The 20,139-nt window shown below is 33.8% G+C and overlaps 1 protein-coding gene across 1 annotated transcript in view; it reads left to right on the plus strand.

Annotated features, from left to right (window-relative positions):
• LOC106100822 (uncharacterized symporter YjmB-like) overlaps positions 1 to 20,139 on the plus strand; it is a 42,295-nt gene that overhangs the window by 12,832 nt on the left and 9,324 nt on the right. The gene's annotated exons all lie outside the window — the stretch shown is intronic.

The raw sequence follows: 20,139 nt of genomic DNA on the forward strand, positions 1-20,139 counted from the left end.
AAAAAAAAAAAAAAAATATACCGACGAATTGAATACCTCCTTCTTTTGGGAAGTCGGTCAAAAATGCTACGTGTTAAAACAATACGCACACGTTAATGTCACTTATTGTGCACAAATAAGAATAATATTCTCTAGTAATTTTAGTCTTACATCGTTTAATGATGTAAGTTGACATCTATCATTATCAGAAGATAGTTGATTTTATGAACATTTCAACTGGAATGTAATTTACTAATTCAGTGAAAGTATATATTTATACATATGTAGTTTATGCATATACATTTGTAGTTTAATATAACCAGCCAGTGTTTTCCACTACAGTAAATAGATATGTAAAATAACATAACGGTCTAAAACCTATTTTTCACTAGTGCGATTAAACTTCAAACGTTCTGACAAAGCTATCGCTACTTGAATGATGTATATATTTAAATACCTCTTCCACTGGCTGCACTATTTTAAAAATGGGAAGTCAGACGCAATCAGACATATGGTGGATTAGTGCAAGAGTCTTAAATATGAGACTCATTACATAATCCAAAAGTAACTTAGAGGGAGCTTTTAACGTCACAGTAAGATAAAGTTACCGCACTTCGTCACACTTATCATGGCCAGCGGAGATTTAATGTCCCGTGGCGAGTGAAAGTGAAATAACATTCATTATAACTGACGCTTGCAATACCAAACAATGTTTGTTACGCAAACTATGATAACACCTATTTACAGCTTGTTACCTCTAGCTTTCTTTGTTAGTAACGCAAGTAAAGCGATAATAGAAAGTAATATTTTACGCAACATTATTGTGCAAGTAATCTATACATATAATAAAATTGGAGTGTCCATTTGTAATTTCAAAAAAATTCCAGATTTCGGGAAGATGATCTTTATTTTGAGATCATTCTTAAAAAATTGTAATTTCGGTAGAATTTGTGTTACAATATTTATTAATTGAATGATTGAACATTATTGATTCGTAGTTTTTTGTTCATAGGTTGTATTTTTTATCTTAATACTGCGCGGATGTAGTCGCGGACAATAGCTAGTTTTTATTATAATCATTTATTAGTTCTGTCTTTTGTCTTGCAAGTAAGCTGACGTGGAACATAGCTATATATTCTTTTGTCTAGCTATATTTTTGTTAGGTTTAAAGCCTTTTCCGTTACCCAAGTATATTATGGATGTTTTATTCAATTTTTATGTGTCTAGTGCAGATTGTATGAGGGAATCTGCTGATAATTCAATGCGACCCCGGCGCTAGGGCTCATGTATTACGGAATTGCTCTCGTCGGACTCAAGAATCTGCGCTAGAAGGCTTCGTAAATTCCATACTTTACGACTTCGGTTAAAACGCAAGGATTTCCTTCTACGAAAGTTAGCACGTCCGTGTGCAAGTTAGAGAATTGGTTGAGAATCGTGAACGAAAAATATTATTTGAGATCAGTATAGGAATTTATATAACTTATGATTTAAGTTAACAAACTTGCTATATTATAGGTATATTAAGTAGTAAAATTTGTTTACAAATTCTTGTTTGGTTTGGCAAAACGGAAAAACTCAGAAATTAGCAACTCGACCGGTAAGACGACCATACCTTCTCTGGAAAGCTACATTTCATTGCCTTAAATAAACATCTCATCACCGACAACTTTTTATGGCGACACTAAAGGATAATTGTAATTATCAATTCTGGATGTTGTTTTCTACAGCAATACTTTCTATAATTTGTTTTTAAACTAAAATCAAGTTCATAATACTAAGCCAAAAAGTTGTTAACAATATATACATCTTAGAGAAGTATGTTATGTGCGTAATTCACGTGACGATGAGAAGCAATAAAGGTTTGTGCGGAACAAACAGATTTATTTGTCGCTGCGCCACCCGCGGTTTTTCACTTCATCTAATTCGGCATTTATAGTTGGGATAGTGCGAATAGGACCATAAAGTGTCCCATAAAAACGTTCTCTCGAGTCCATACTTCAACAGCCGGCTTTATGAGTTCGTTCTCTGATTTGCTGCGATCGCAATGTAGTTAACGTTGGCAAAAAAATTTAACACTTCGTAAGAGGCGAGTTCTTAAAACAATAAATTGAATAAGATACGAAATACTTTGCCGAGTATTCGGAGCAATAAAATCCATCCGACATAATTTATATTGTTCATTTCGGAAGATAAGTCGGCAACGAAAGTTCCCGGAGGCTCCTAAACACGGAGCGGGACCGAGGGAAGTAACCTCGTTACTTACAGGACGCGCCAACTGGATTTTGCAAGCGAGAGTCGCTCGGTAATTCATTGGCCGCAACCAGCGGCGGTAGGGACCGATCATTTGTACAGACGGACTGTGGCTCGTGATTATTGACACTCTTTTTTTTATAATAAAAGGCAAACGAGCAACCGGCCACTTTAATCTACCGAAATGGAAAGCGATCGCTGCCCATAAACATCCGCAATTGCAGATGCGTTGCCTACCCTTAATTGACGAAGGAGGAGACGCATATAAAGAGGACATTTCCTCTTCCTATACGTCTCCTCCACCGTCAAATCCACTTCTCCTTCCCATCCTCCCCTATCAGTAAAATAGTGGAAAGGGACTAAAATTAGGCCTCCGGCACCACAATCATCAGACGAAACGCGGAATTGTTTCCACGTCACGCCTGTTTTTTGTGTAGCCGTAGTATTACACCGGGCGAGCCGGCACATTCGTGCGAAGATGTTAATGCGGGCTCTACCACTCTTAGAAGGAACGCGTTCAATCTGTACCATCCAATTCGCGACACTCAATAGAGTACCACAGGTAGATTTACTAAAAAAATAGTAAGTGAATAGAGAGCTATCCATCTACTTGTCAGGTAAACGGGAAATCTTATTTACGATAAAAGTAAACTAGCAGTAGAAAACATCTATTGCATTTGTATGACAGGCTATCGTACGCAGATCAGCATTAGCGCCAGGTCGTTTGGCGATCAGTAACGACTTTGACATTAATCGAGGTTTAAAAAAACGTGCTGGGCTAAGGGCCATGCATGCAGATGACGTGGTATCGATTGGGCGCCTGCAATCAGCCGCCCGCCGGTGTCGCGACTACATTTTTCATCCCCCTGACATCCGCTCTGTTAGCGTCAGCACTCGTAAATTTATGCCCGCGTTACTCATGCGACGGATAGAAATAGGGCTGTCCACTGAGCGAAAGCGACCATAGACTAAAGATAAATATCATTGCCCCAGACTGGGTCTGCTCCGAAGCATTATTAATAGAGCTTTGAAAGTTATTTATAGATATTTGATCGTGATTGTAGTTCTTGTAGTTTTGACGTTAAAAATACTATAAGTTAACTTAAAGATACGTAGTATTAAAAGGTTAAATCATTTGAATCTAACGATTATTGACTTTACTTGATCAGCGAATCATAATCACAGTATATAATATATTAAAATTACAAGTGTGTATGTAAGACGGTACTTGATAAGTGGTCAGTCACCATATTAAATTATTTTTACACTGAATAAAGTGTCACCCCTGAAGATTGAGTTTTTTTTATTATCCAATTCCGAGTTTCTCTTATTGCGGTGAAATGGTACTGTCATGTCTGCGGTCAATACGGAGAACTTTTTAATTTTAAGTGAATTAATCATGTTCTTACAGCCAATTTATTTACCAATAGCTATAACAAACAATCATTAACTTAAATATGGCACATGTACTACGTTAATCTTTGAAAATGTTTATTTATTTTGCATAAACCAGGGTATAATCAAACAAATGCTAACATAATAACACCCCTCATTGTAATGCCAGTCTTCCATTACGGGGAGACATTAATTGGCTAGCCCCATACACTGACCCCCTCGCATTGATAAAGCGGTGCCGCCACAACTAAATTTGTACATTTTACGGTGAAACTCTCACGCACGGCTATAACGTCGATGTTATTTAGGACCCTTACACACTGCGTATTTTAATCGCACAACAACGTAAAACGCACTCGTATTCATATTGCTGTATATTCATGTATTTAGCACATATTAAAGTTGTCTATATGTAATCGTAAATACAAGTTAAGTTTGTAGAAAACGTGCAGTGTTTCAGTATCAAAGCAGGTTTGTGTTTTTCTGAATTTGTAAATATGCAAACGAGTTTACTTGGCAATTTCAAAATCTGTACTATTATAATAAAGTGTAAACACACACTTCTTTGTTGCCTAAGATGTCAGCAATTACAGCATATTTTTGAATAATTACTTTTAATAAAAAGCCCTACATTTACGACAAGCTTTAGGCTATATATTTGGACGTCATTAAACTTAAGGGTAAATATTTTGGATAAAAACCCTAATGTGGGAAACAGACCATAAGTTGCTGCCAACACAATGAAGCAAGATTGCCATAGTAAGGTAATTTGTATTTTGACATTTGCAATTGAGAATTTGACAAATGTAAACAATAAAATAAAATTTTCATAATTTTATGCGGATGAAGTCGCGCAGAAACAGCTAGTTTAATATAAGCCCCATAAACACGCGTCATACGTGTGTCGACTGTGCGTTTATAATACCCTGTGTGTACAGACTCTAACAGCTATGACGTTGACGTTCAAGTAAAATTGTTTGGTACACAATCTCTGTAAGAGGGATTATTTTCTAACATTACCCAGTACGTGACTTATGTGTAAATTATAAGATACACAAACGCGTGTCTGTTGTAAAATTATTAATAACCTAATACCCTGTTCTTGCCTTGATACAAACACGATTTCATCGTAGATAAAGTCACGATAACAAATAAAGAATTATGTTGATTTAAGATTTTTTTCTTTCTGAGTACAAATTGCATGATTAATTTAACAATCGTGTTTTTAAATCTTGGAACAACATTGTCCATCGAAAATATTGTTGATTGAAGAATCAATTACATTTTAATTACACCTAAGAAATATAAATATAAATAAATTCAAAGTAAAATTTGCATTGCTTCTTTTATTTGTAATATGAATTTAATATTTTATTTTTGAGCCTAATCTTTCTTGACAAAGAACTTTCATACTACGCCGCATAACAACCTGCTAGCGCCATCTAGTGTTCAATACGACACAAGCGGCAAACATCTAAGCTTTTTTAATCCTTTCTTGACACGGTAGGATTAAAACTCATTGACATCTACGAGTATGCAATACGTTTGATAGAGTAATACGTCGATAGAGTTTGAGAAAAATATTATTTTTCAAGAATAAATGTAAATAACATGTAGAAATTTAAATTATAAGAAATCCTTGAAATTCTTTTAAAAAAGTAACGAAATGTTATCTTGAGTTTTTGATGCTATAACCGAGTTATTATTAAATCTTGCATTAACCGACGATGATTTGTACAACTCAGATTTAATTTCACAGGACAAGGCATGATTAATGGAAGGATTTAATTGCGTTTAGTACCAGTGCTTAGCGTTGAGTGGTGTGCAAATAAAGCTTGTACACGGGTATTTATATAGGCAGGCGATTCGTTGCAATAAGGGTTGATTCGCATTTACTCCTCACATCATGCGCTAGTTAATCCCGCCTTAATGCCAGTTTCACACGAGGGTAGAACAGTGGACAGTTAAGTAGTGCTTTTAGGTACTATCCCTGTAAACAAAGATACAATCGATTAGCACTCTCGCCGATATATTTCTACATTGTCTAGTCTCCAGGTCCATTGCAATACTGTACTGCATCAATGTTGTACCCTCGTGTGAAAGCATTTTACGCAGCATTTAACCTAACTGCCAATTTATTCACGCTTTGACGTACTTGTACAAGGTCCGATGGCCTATTTGCACTCGGTAAATTACACCTTCAAAATCAACTGTATTCAGAATAACGATCGCTTTGTTAGCTGAACATTAGTTCCTGGACTAAATTATTGTTGAATATCAATCTCGTAACTTGAGAATAATTCAACTGACGTTCGTAAAAAGACATTCAATTCATTTTTAAAAGCGGATAACAAATAGAGGAAGACTGAAAGAGAGAAGCTATCTTTCGTATGAGATAAGATGATTTTTATTAAAAAAATGTAATGATACAATAATTGTTGAATTAATTAAATGCTGTGAATGGTGTGAAAACCCATTCGAGTATAACATTTTCTATCAATAGCAACGTCAGTGAATTGGAATTTAATATTAGTGGAACGTCAGGGTGTATCTTAATAAGCCGAGTATAAAATTCAATGTCCTTTTATTTTTTCTGAATACGAGAATTTCAAATGGTTTAAAAGCAATTTTTACCTTTAAAAATTACAATATAAATATTAGTCCGCGATTGTAAAAAAACAACGGAAGAGGCGACCAGTGTTGGTATGGACTGTACCGTTGTCGGTTAACATCAACAGAGTTGCCAATCACCTGCGAGTTGCGATAAAACCGTAATCTACGCTCGTTAAGAAATTTGCTCAGAACTCTTACGAGATTTTAGACAATCATTGTAAGCTTACAGTTATAACCTACAATTTGCTAACAACTCGAATGACTCTTTTGTTAGAAAATTGCTTCGTCATTACAATAATCAAAAGTGCAATAACAGGTTACTTTCCAACAATAGCTTGTTAATAATCTTGATAATAACACTCATGTAATTAGCATTCGTGTGGAACCTTTTTTAAGGTTAAATGAACTGTTGAAGCTATAAATAGTGTTGCCTTAAGATACTGCCTAATAAATAAAAGAAAGTCACATGCGTACAATCTCTTTTCTGGTATTTACGTTAGTTAGCAATTCCGTGTAAACTAAATGCAATAAATTTCAGTGGCGTCGCACAATCAAACTGTGACCGCATGAAGTCATCCTAAACGTGTATAACATTTCGGCGAACAAATCGCAACGCTGTTATTATTGCAAATTATCCATCCGTGGCGGCTCCAATTAGTCTGTGTCAATTGCACTCGCACATCGTTTCATCAAATAAATGACATCTATTACGCAATCGTAACAAAATTAAACAATAGCCAGAATTATAGAGTAAATCTTAGATGAAGAAAAAACCAACGTTGCTACGATGAAAGAAAACATTGTGATGAAACCTGCAAATATCGGCGAAGAAATTCTAAGATATGTGTGAAGTCAAGCAACCTGCACTGGGCAAGCGTACACAACAGCCCAGTCGCCCCTAAGTTAGGTTAGCTCTATGCCCTTCAGTATTGTACAGTGGAGCCGGTGATGATGTCGATTAACTAAAAATGTAGAAACATTAAAGCTCTTTGTAGAAACAGCGACATGTGGTATATACTATTATCAAAACCGTCGTTTTGGTCTTCATACTGGAATCCTATCTCAAGAACATATCGATGATAGCTTAAAATTAAATTCGAAGACCAAGTACCTACTGCGAAAATAATTGAAACATTCGTGACGTTGTTAATTTAAATAATATTTTTATAATACTGTTATTGCGTAGCTAACATCAAACACGTAGTAACGTTTATGTATTTATAACACGAACGGCCCGAGACCTTTACGGTCAGGCGAAAATAATAGAAGGAAGCTACTAACAACTATTGCAAATGGGTTTCTATGTCAATGCATACTAAAACAAACGAATCGTTTTACATTCGTAGTGGTTACGGATCATTATCGAATCAGAGATACGTGAATTGGAATGTTAAATGATAACAATTAAAATATTGTTTATTCTAATGCCAAGCTGTCCGTCTTTACAACGGTATACCAACTGACCTACAAACCTGGAAGTGTGCAAACAAAGACACTCTGTGTGGGTCGCTTTTAAAATTCCCTTTTTGTAGCACACGTGCAAGGATTTGGCCACTTCTTTCAGTCATACAGTTGTTCCTTGTAAATGAAGTTTTTATAGCACAATTGTATAAAGTAGAAAATAAACGTGAAGTTGCAATAAAATGATTTGCCAAATTTAACATGAAATTGACAATAACAACCTGTAAAGGCAGTGAACACTATATGCCTATAAAACTACTATTAAATAAAAATAGCATTATTATCTTTCTTAGTAATACTTCGTTTATAAGTATCAAAATTTTAAAAAGAATATTTTGTTTATTTTATACAGATTAATGTTATATTTTATACTAGCTGTTACTCGCGACTACGTCCACGTGGAATTAATAGTAGAAACATATGTTGCTCACCGATAACGTAGCTTTTTAATGTTGAAAGAAATATTGTAATCGGCTCAGTAATTTTCGATTTATTTCAATGCAAACAAAAATCCAAAAACACAATTTTTTTCTTTATAATATTAGTATAGATATAGACAAATAAATCATCGTAGGAATGTAATTGCACACAGGAAGGTTATTCAATATAACCTCTGTCTGCTATAGGGTTACAAGGTGCAGGAAAGAATTCCTTTCATTGTGTTCGATCAATATATTGGCACACAGATTTATTGAACCTGCGGACCCCAACAATATATTCACATACCTCTTGAATAAAGAATCAAAGACAGCATTCATTACACCCCTTTGGAATGCATTTTATTAAATTTGAATAATAAAAGCCATAAAGACATGTGCAAAATACTTCAATACCAGGTGAAGTAAATATCTTTAAGAAGGCTAACCCTTTTTCAGTAACTAAAACTAGAAAGACAGAATAAAGCTTGTAATACAATAAATTGAAAATAATTATTTAAAAGATACATAAGGTACAGTCAGCTGTACAAAATTAAAAATGTATACATTTAAAAAGTTTTAAAACGAATAAAAGCTTTCTGTTTAAAAAATACGTATGTATTAGTTGATAGCCTTAATTCGTGGTCGGAAAACTATGAACAGATACCAGCATAGAATTTTTTAAAACCGAAGATATGCAGTAGTGTAGAAGTTTCTGAAATGTTGTATATATGTACTTATTTATGTAGCTGACTGTACTGAAATTTCTGATGTTATTGTATTAACGTATCAAATAGTTAACTAACTCCAACTATGTGATTTCAGTGTAATTACACGTTGTAGTCTGTAAACAAGACTCTCCTAACTTGTCACACATACCACGGTCCATTAGACGACATAATTGGATGAGTTCTCACAACTTGTCCATCCAATAAAAAACAACAAACACAAGATAACAGGTAAGCCGTAAAGTTGTTACAGATATTTCTATCATGCTTTGATTCCCGTAAGAAGAAACTATAATTGGTTATAAACTACTTTAAAGCTTAAAGTTCTACATGTATTATTTGTACCGTTATTTAAAAATGTATTTTTTTAACAAAATCAACTTATAGTTTTTAGAACATAAATAATAATGTAGTGAATTTTCAAAATATATCATCATCATCATAAGAACGGACGCACACCTTTGACTGAACTATCGCATAACTGTTGCGCGATTGTCGATTGTTTCGCAGCAAATTCAACTGTTTAGTTGCACAACTAAAAATCGAGTAACTAGTATACGCACATCCAAATGCTCGTAAGCTTATAGGAATCAAAGCGAGACTAATTAGTTGTCCGATAGTTTATTCAAAGGTGTGTCTACGCCCTAACTCTTTATCTTTGCTGAAAATGGTCCTATTAATGTCCACCCAAATGCGTCAGAGAAAGCTAAATCTAATGACATCTGGCTTTCCTAAGGTCATTGATCTATCTCGGAGGGCAACCCATTACCTCCTGATGTCCTGATAGACAATACTATCCCTCAATTTAACTACAGATAAACATCTGAAGGTCAACAACTGCCCTTACACGCGCCATTGGTTAATGACATCTCAAGTTACGTCAACATATTACATTACCGATACTAAATCCATTGGAGGGGACCTTTCACCCGAATATCGTAAAAAATATACAGTCGCCTAAAAACGGTCACTCGTTAACTTTCAACGCGCGCACTTAACTATGCTCTTTGATGTATCGGCCAGCGGGTAGCAGGTTAACTATCAACGTTTTTATAACGGTTATATTAAATTCATAGCTACACCTGATCCTTATTTGAATACGTAATTCCTGTTCCAAATTCTAAAGACATTACTTGCAGGCCTCGCGTTAACTTCGAGACTTTTAAGACCATCTAAAGCAGATTTTGTCTAAGTATTCAATATGTTTTAGTAATAGTACTCAAACTTTATTTGTTTCGAATAGTTAAACATCCCAAACGCCGCAAGTAAATAATAAACCTTTATAGTTTTTAGTCTTTCTAAACGTACAATTCCATTGTCTATTGCATTGTTAATAACTTGTCAAAACTAAGTTTATGCAATCAATGACGTCACTTCTACTCGTATAACCAGTTCCCTTCACTTATGAAGCAAACCAAATTATAATGTTATTGTTTAAAATTCACTAGCTACGTACTTAAGATTTTAACATAACGTTAAAAGTTAAAATAAAACAATCATGATAACAAAATGTATTTTGTTAGAAGCTTTGTGAAAGTGCTTTATCATTGCATTTTAACATGTATTTCAGCGCTGAAACGTTTCAATCTTACAACAAGAAATGGCATCCCCATCTCGTATTCTCCGAGCATCCTTTGTTTTATGACGAAAAACTAGCAACTTGTAATTTAAATACATAGCATTTCTTGTTCTATCTCTACTTTATAACACATTCTCTTCTAGACAAAGACAAAGGAGATAAGAAATTCAATTTATTTTACATTAATTGAGTAATATAACGTATTTTTTTATTTAATATGCAAAATAAACTAAATAAAGAAGATAGTATGTAAGAATTCCTTTGATAGTACTTAATAGGAAGTTAATTTTTATTGCACTTAAAGTATAATTTGTTAAAGCTTAAATCAGTTACAATTAAAAATGCCAAGGACTGCGACGTAAGAAATAACATTTAAAAGCTGGATTCCAATACTAAGTAAAACTTAATTGTACAACTTTCATTTATTTTCGTAAATAAGACCTTTCGTAGTATATAGAGCATGTGCAGCTGTAAAATAAAAGACAAAGTCAGATTCAAAGTGGGCTGGCGTGGCTCAATCAAGAATAATGTCAAGTTATGCTAAACGACACAAATGTCAGGGTAGCTTCGATCAGGCATTGTGCCAATTGTTCACAAAGGGCCGCTCAATTACATTGTTTGGTTCTACAATCTAACTAGCATGTCTTTTTGTTATTTTTATAACTAGCTGTCATGTCTCATGCGACTTTATCCGCACGAAATTATAAAAAAAACTTTTAATTGTTCACATTTGTCAAATTATCAATTGCAAATGTCAAAATGATGTCAAACCATGGCAACCTCGCTTCCTTGATATTTGCAGCAACTTATGGTCTCCTTCCCACATTAAGGTTTTTATCCAAGATATTTACCCCTTAGTTTAACGGCGTGAAAATATATAGCCTACGTAAATACGTGACGTAAGTGTAGGGTTTTTTATTAAGAAAGAGTTATTCGAAAACATGCTGTGATTGCTGACTTTTTAGGCAACAAAGAAGTGTGTGTTTACGATTTATTATAATAGTATAGATTGACAATCAATGTATTTACACCATGTGCATGCAAATCAATCAGAATTAGGTTCGTCAAGAAACTTATAGGAAATTATAAACATGAAACAAAACACTGTTTTGTTAGTTAGGTCAGTTCTAGACAATAGCCAGAAGAGGATATACTATACGCAAAGATTAAAGTTGGTGAAGCCATAAAGCTTATAAACTTATGCAGGTTGAACTCCTTAGTCCACCAAACTACTTTAGACGCATTTGTACGTTTTGTTATTTTAAATCACTAGAATAAGCACAAAGTATACTATTAACTAATCAATACTAATACGAGTATTATAAAGAGTAAAGATTTTTATTTTTGTATGTATCAAAATAACTCAAAAACTACTGGGAGATTTAAAGAAAAATCACAACTAAAAAGCTTTGTTATCAGTGAGTAACTTGGGCTATATTTTTTATTATTTTTTAAATTCACGCGGGCGACGTTGAGAGCAACATCTAGTGATGTTATGAAGAACTGAAATATGAAATCGCTCATAGCGTAATAGTCCACTACAAATAAACACACGCAAAAGGTAAAAATACCATAATAGTCATACATTCGAAAAGAGATCCCTTTTTAAAAGAGCATGGTTCAAAGTTGTTTAGTTGCCGACAAAGCAATCACAGGACCGTGTGTTCTTCACTTTACATCTCGTTGTGAAATGCGTTTGGGAACAAACGACCGGTCTCTTAACGAGACGAGAGAATTACCGACACATCTACAATAACAAAAATCAATACTTTCCAAATGTTATATCAATAGACATCTCACTTGCATATCATGTGATTAACGACTATATGAGAGTTTATTATTTGCCTTGTAAATGATAATTAAGAGCTAAGATACGCAGTGGCTGAGCACGCAGTACCAGCCATTAATAGCTATTACGCTAACGATTTTCTATTCGAATAATATATATGACAATTTTTACCTTGAAGGACAAAAATCTGTTACGCCGACCCTACGGGAGTAGGATAAGGAGAAAGATGATTTTTTACAAGAAAATGAAAAGGAATTCTTAATGTTTCAGGCGATCCACTGATCGTGTGCCCTTTAAAATACTGCATTTAACTACAGCCTAAAGAATTACTTCGTCACTATTTAATTGAATTAGCATTTAAAAATTCTAAATTGTCGTAAAAAGGCATTTTAAAAAGGACCAGCCGTGTCAGAGACAAATTAACAAAGCGCATTAACATGAACATCAGAGCGCTAAAAATTTGCATAAACGTACGTGACTTAACCACGAAATTTTGTGGAATTGTAACAGGCCGCGTTAATTATCACTAAAGCTCGTGTAATGAAGTAGATTAGGCCCAACGTTACTCCTGGATGGGCCAAACATTCGGTACAAATTAGCAAATAATTTCGCTAACTAATGTATGTAGGCCGCGAACAATTTATGTTTACAGTTCTAACCTTCCTAATGTCTTAATACATAGCGTGTTAAATGAGGTCCCTTCTATGATTTATGCTTTACTAAAGCGAAGTGTAAGCTTTAATATTTCTCATATGTTGTTAATAACTTATGCCTGCAATCACCTTTTTCTATAATAAGAGGTGGCAAACGAGCAAGCGGCCACCTGAATCCACCGAAATGGAAAGCGACCGCTACCCATAAACATCCGCAATTGCAGATACGTTGCCTACCCTTAATTGACTAAGGAGGAGACACATACTGAGGACATTTCCCCTTCCTATGCGGAAGTCTTCTCCATCCTCAAATCCACTTCCTAAGTGGAAAGGATGGGAAGGGAAAGGAACTAAAATTAGGCCTCTGGCACCACACTCATCAATTGAAACGCGGAACTGCATCCACTTCACGCCTGTTTTCTGTGTGGTCGTGGTATAGCACCGGGCGAGCCAGCCCATTCGTGCGAAGATGTTAAAGCGGGCTCTACCACTGTTAGCTTGTGAATGTTTTCACGATAATATATTCTATTTTTTATAGCTGAATTTATATTATATTTACTCTTTCTAAAATGTTAAAGATAACTTTCTTGTAATCTAATAAATGTTGTACAAATTTATATGGATTTTATTACGTGTACAGTATTGTTAACGCCTCCATACAACAATTCAAGCGCCCACGTGCTTATAAGTCTTTCTCCAAATGACCGCTCGCCTGGAAGTATTCCTACAGTTTATGACTCAGTACTTATTCCTTTCCTCTGGCTGGGTGACGTCAATAACGTCCTACGCGTATTACCATTAACTAAGGGTAGGTTGAAGTGTTTATTTTTTTCCTGAATTATTCATGAAGTTCTTAGTAAAGTTTTTATATGACAAATTCATAATTGTTGCGTACTTGTCACTTACTAAATTAACAATTTTTACCTTAATAATGAAATGATTACAAGTAAAGAAGAAACGTGCAAACATTTTCTTACATGGATAAACCAAATAAAGAAATGACCATGAATATCTCTAGTTAAAAATAATATCAACAGTAATTAAATAAACTTTTGTATCAGAATAACTGTTACTCGTGACTCCGTCCGTGTGAAGTTAAAAATAGTAAAAATACAGCCTTTTTTATGCAGTGATAAATTAGCTTTTTACTGGTGCTAGAATTTTTGAAATCGGTCCAGTAGTTTTTGAGTCATTTCATAAAAACAAAAATGCAAATCTCTTTATAATATTAGTACGAGTATAGATGATGCTTTCAACATCTGAGTACCTAGTAGTGGTACTTACTAGTCTTAGTAACGGTAAAACGCGTACTCCCTAACAGTAGGTAATTTTCATAGTTTCCGCTACAAATTGACTATTAAATAAATTATATACCAATGCCCCTAATCTCCGCTTACGCTGATCGCAGGCGTCGGTAGATATCCAGTTTTTCTAGGGCCAAGGAATGCAGTCCACTACACCTGTTGTACTACCGACTTGTGCTTTAAAACGGTTCTAATTTATACTGTAATACTCGTAGTATATATTATATTATCTGTGGTAATAAGTATGTATTAATATTACTTGCCATGTTTACGCATGGTAAAATATTTTTGTAGGTAGAGAAGAAAATCGATATTCCGCATATGTTTTATTTAACAACTACCTTTCAACTGCATCAGCGCGGAACTAAAAAAAACAAATGCAAGTAGCTTATGTGTTCTTCTATACTATCTATATCTATACCAAGTTTTATCGAAATCCGTTTAGCCGTTTAGGCTACAAACTCTAACAAACATCCATCCATCTAAACTTTCGCATTTATGATATCAGTATGAAGTATGATTGGTGACCGCACAGCATGACGTAGGAATAGGATTAAATTGCACGCCGTTTTCTCGTGTGCAATATCTGAATGAATTTATTAATACGATTAAGTATAGACCTGTGACATATGACAACTACTAATTGAACTTCTAATAGATCTACATAAAAAAGAAACTGCAATAGAAAAAGATTTTTATGTTGTGTAAAATTAACACAACGTCCAAAATACTTGGAAATCTAAAGAAAATGGTTCGTAAGTAAATCTTATTTCTATTCTTGTTGGTACTTTTCTCCAGAATTAGTTTAGCTAAAAACTTGTTAACATCATGTGTTACATCAATATTGTGAAAATGGACGCGAGCTGACAGGCTGCGGCGAGATATTGTTAGCCGTTCCTTGAATAAAAATCGTTCGTCGGCTTACTTTTATATTAAAGTAACAAAGAAATGCTGGCTTAGTGCGACGCTGAGATTGTCTATTTACTATATTTGAAATACCGTTTTTAAATCTTTGCATTTATATATTTAGAATTGTTTTTATTTGGATAACCACGTCTTGTAGAATATGGAACCTTATCCCTTGTTCATCAACATCCAAATTCATGTTACATAGTAAATTTAATTCACATTTAATACATTGCGTTAGTTTTAACAAACTTAATACCAGAGATGTCTGCCTCAAAGCGCTAACAAAACCGAATGAGGCATCCAATTACAATACTAATTCAATTTCTATGCAAATAAGATATCCAAAACAAATGGAACATTATTCAAGAATAATTACAAGAGATTCCGATCAGTGTAAACCTGCTTTATAACTCCCACGCTTCGCACGTTTGGAAAACGTGTTTAAGATATCGAATTTTCTTAAGAATTTATACAAATAGTTTTTACAATTAAAACTTTTAGTTGGTAGGAATGTCAAATATAATATTTCTTTTCTATCTGATTTTATTAGAAATTGCTTCTGTTCTTATAAAAAGTTTTCTCATTGTTAAGATATAAATTAATGATTTATTTTCATACAATAACTTTCAAATATTTTGATATATTTGTTATTTAATGTGATAAGTCATTAGCTAAATCTATATCTATACTTCTATATTATTATAATAAAGCGTAAACACATACTTCTTTGTTGCCTAAGATATCAGCAATCACATCATATTTGAAAATAATTCTTGATTCAATAAAAAATCCTACACTTACGTCACACTTTAGGCTATATATTTTCACTATATAGTTTATTATAAAAATCCTAATGTGGGAAAGAGATCATAAGTTGCTGCCAACATCAAGGAAGTAAGATTGCCAAGGTTTGTGACGTCATGTCATTTAGACATTTGCTATTGATTCGACAAACGTAAACAATAATATAAAATTTTCATAATTTCATGCAGATGAAGCCGCACGGGACTATAAAAGTAATAAGACATTAAAGATATGAAATAAAATTTTTCGATTACCTTTTCATGTGCAAACTCCAGGTGTTATAATTAATGATATATCATAAATCGTTCAGCCACAATGTTTGCGTAGGTCGTAGGTGTCGGGCGTGTAACAGAAATTGGCTTCCAAAGCCCAACAGATGTCGCTAAAACCATTACAACTGGAAGCCGCAATTCAATCAAATTAAATGCACGTTGTAATTTCAATTTGTCGCGGCCTCGTTTACAAATAATTCAATTAAAATATTTAAACAAATCAACATTACATCAATTTATTTAGCTCTGTACTACCTACGAATTAAAATTAAGTATCTACTTTACTGCTCTGTGCGTAATATAAATTATACAAAATAATGCTGGGTTTGTGAAGTTTCCATTTAATTTATTAAAGTTACGTAGTTTAGAAACGTACTTCACGAATTTATCAAACCAAAAACACTAACGAATAGTTAAAAGTAACTGGAAAACCGGACATAACTCTAATTAATAACTTTTAATCGGACTAATATAACAAAAGGGTTATTAGAAGATTTTCAATTACTTATGCAAACTTACTTACAAGTTTACTTCTTAAATGACACGTTTTTCATATATATTTTAAACAAGCGTGATGTGAAACCTTCAGTACTAACTAATTATTAAAACATAACAAGATTTACTTATATTTGTTTTACCTCCGACAAATACTGGAAAGTACATTTGTAATTTTGCACCCGTACATTTGAAACGTTGCAAATTTCTAGAGCAACAATGAAATAAACATGAGAAGTGCAAATGCGCTGTTGTTCGCATTCTTAAGTGCATTAACCATATAAATTGTTGTTACACAACAGAATAAGTTAACAAAGAATTAATTTGATTTACGTAATCGTTTACCTAAACTAAACTACAATCCACTTTTGCTAAGACTTGGTTCAAGATAATAAATGTATTTTAATATTCGAACCCACAATCACATCATCATCATCATCTCCCCTGCCTTATTCTATGCCGTAGGGTCGGTGCACCGGGTTTTCGTCCTCCAAATAACTCTATCATCCGTCATCTCAGTCATCACTCCCTTCTTGATCATGTCATCATTTGTTACAGTGGTAGTGCCCGCTTTAACATCTTAGCACGAATGGGCCGGCACGCCCGGTGTAATACCACGACCACACAGAAGACAGGCGTGAAATGGAAGCAATTCCGTGTTTCATCTGATGTGAGTGTGGTGCCGGAGGCCTAATTTAAGTCGCTTTACCACTCTTTTCTTATAAAGAGAGGTTGGGAAGAGGAAGTGGATTTGACGGTGGAGGAGATGCATAGGAAGGGGAAATATCCTCTTTATGTGCGTCTCCTCCTCCGTCGGATAAGGGTAGGCAACGCATCTGCAATCGCGGATGTCTATGGGCAGCGGTCGCTTCGCCATTTTGGCGATTTCACGTGGCCGCTTGCTCGTTTGCCACCTTATGTTATAAAAAAAAATGTCACCTTTCACGCAATCCATCCATTTCTTTTTAGGTCTACCTCTACCGGTGTAACTAACTAACGTCCGTCTTGTTACATGCGATTCAACCCACGATCTCGTGATCAGAAAATAATATTAACAAAAAGGTTATCGGTTTAAATTTCTAAAACTTACCGAAAATTACCTAAGAAGGTAAAAAAAAAAGTTTACAACCCAATGTTATTTTGTCATTTATATGAATCACTTATTCCACCAGTTTCAAGCAAACCCTACCCCACTATAAATAACTTTAATAGAAATAAAGAAGCAAACACTATCAGTATTGCGATTGCTATAATTCAATGGCATTATCAATTCCTTCTTATTCCTTGGAGTTACGACCGACTTTAAACTCCGTTCGAGTAATACAGGGTAACAAATTTAATCCATTCGTAGCTTTATTAGGTGAAAAATTAGACAGTTGATAGGCGTGGTTCCATTTCGCCCGGTTAATATTGCAAGCTGACTGTTTTCTGCCTCATGAACGTGTACTGACCCAAATACGGTACATGTTTATATGTTACTAATTTTTGCTCGCGACTTCGTCTCCGTGAAATCAAAAAAGTATAAAGATTCTTCTTTGTGAGAAACATACGCTTATTTTTCTGAATAAGCCTTTGTTACTCATAGATAAATTCCTTTCTAATGGTGAAATAATATTTGAAATCGGCCCAGTAGTTTTTGAGTTATTTAAATACATACAAAAATATTTCCCCTTTATAATATTAGTATAGATTTCTGTCTGGAAAGGTAATGGACCAAAATCTGGGTTCGTTATGCTCAGCTTGATTTCTTCGGTTGTAATATAGTTATAAAAATCTCACAATTGAAGTGTCGGTTATTTTATAACAAAAGATACAATTAAAACTGTCTCTTGATTAACATTAATTGCCATTAGTGCTGGCAAATTAATGACGAATTTAATTATCCCGCTGTAATGCTGTCTCGCTAGTGGCGCCTGTAAATTACAGTCGGAGCTCAGTTGCGCAATCGGTTGTGACTGTCCGCGGACATCCTGTATATTTTCGTTTATCAAGTGACGTACGATTCAGTTGCAACGTTATCCGACATTTTGTCCATAATTTAACATGTATACCAAAGCTTTTTTGCGAAATTTATTTCACTTCGTATTTATTCGACCAATGCTCATAAGCGTTTATTTCCTTTACTTACATTGGAAATCAGTTTCTTTATTGCGATTCTACAATAGTCTTCAAAACGACTGTTATTTTTTTTAAAACGTCTAATTCTAAAACATTTTTTTTAGTTTCTGAAGCACCTGGCAAATTCAAAGAGCAATTTTAACTTTACACACAAGTGTAAATTTTTTTTAAATAACGAATGCCCTTGGCAGAATGTAATTAATTAATTAATAATTACATATAGGTTAAATTAAACTATTTCAGAACATAGAAAAAATTAATAGTCCGAAGTGAAAAAAAAATGATATAGGTATCAGTTAATTAAATGTTACAGAATTGTAAATGGTTTGAAATGCAGATAAATTACTTATTTTGACAAAAAAATATCAAAATACGATTTCGTGATATCATGTTCTACATTATTTTTTATTAGAAATTAAAAGATAAAAAGGCAAAAGTTGCTTTAAAATTTAGATATATTAGTGTAAAGGGTGATTTATATTTTGTGTTCATATTTAAATCGTGATTTAAATCAAATGTACAAAACAAAGAATTAAAAAAAAAATGTGCTGCCATCTATCTTTTGAAATGGAGAATAGGTACTGGGACTTGTTATTTCTGCGGACCACAGTACATACTGGTCTCGTAACTGCTGCATGCCTACCACAATGAGCTATAGATGTCGCCATATTTTACAATAGGTACTAACAACATTTTTTTTATTGCATGAAAATATCAAACTATAGTCATAAAATAGAATGATTACAAGAAATATTACTAAATAGTAATTATTTTGTTAATATTTTTACAAAGGAAAAATTAAACATATTTGATAGATTTGAAATCTACTATGGGTCCCTAACTTATAACATCTTAACGTTCAAGGGCACCACGGTTATAAATATTATCGGTCAACATCTCAAAATTAAAAAAAAAACATTCATAAGTACTATGCCGCGACCTCCGACGTGACGAATCGCAAATGACTATAGTTTGTTTTGAAATTGGACAGTACTTATTATGTATTCCAGAATCTATACATATAATAAAATTAGAGTGTGTTTGTAACATCAAAAGAAAAATTTCAGATTTCGGGAAGATGATGTTTTTGCGTTACTGATAACGAAAATCTTATTTAAAAATTTTTCGTCTGTCTGTCTGTTTTCGAAACGGCTTGGCTATCACTGAAGGGTAGCCGACATAGACTACTATACTATACTATATTATAGGCTACATTTTGACGATGTCGCGGGCAACGGCTAGTTTTAAATTATAAAGAAATCGCGCCTTACAACTCTAACCTATGAAAAATTAATCGTAACTATGTTTGACCACACTAGTTTCTTAATATGAAAATAATGTCGCTTTTAAACGAAATTTAATTGCATCACACTT

The sequence above is a fragment of the Papilio polytes genome, unplaced genomic scaffold (genome assembly GCF_000836215.1).
Source record: "Papilio polytes unplaced genomic scaffold, Ppol_1.0 DF824047.1, whole genome shotgun sequence".
Lineage (NCBI taxonomy): Eukaryota > Metazoa > Arthropoda > Insecta > Lepidoptera > Papilionidae > Papilio > Papilio polytes.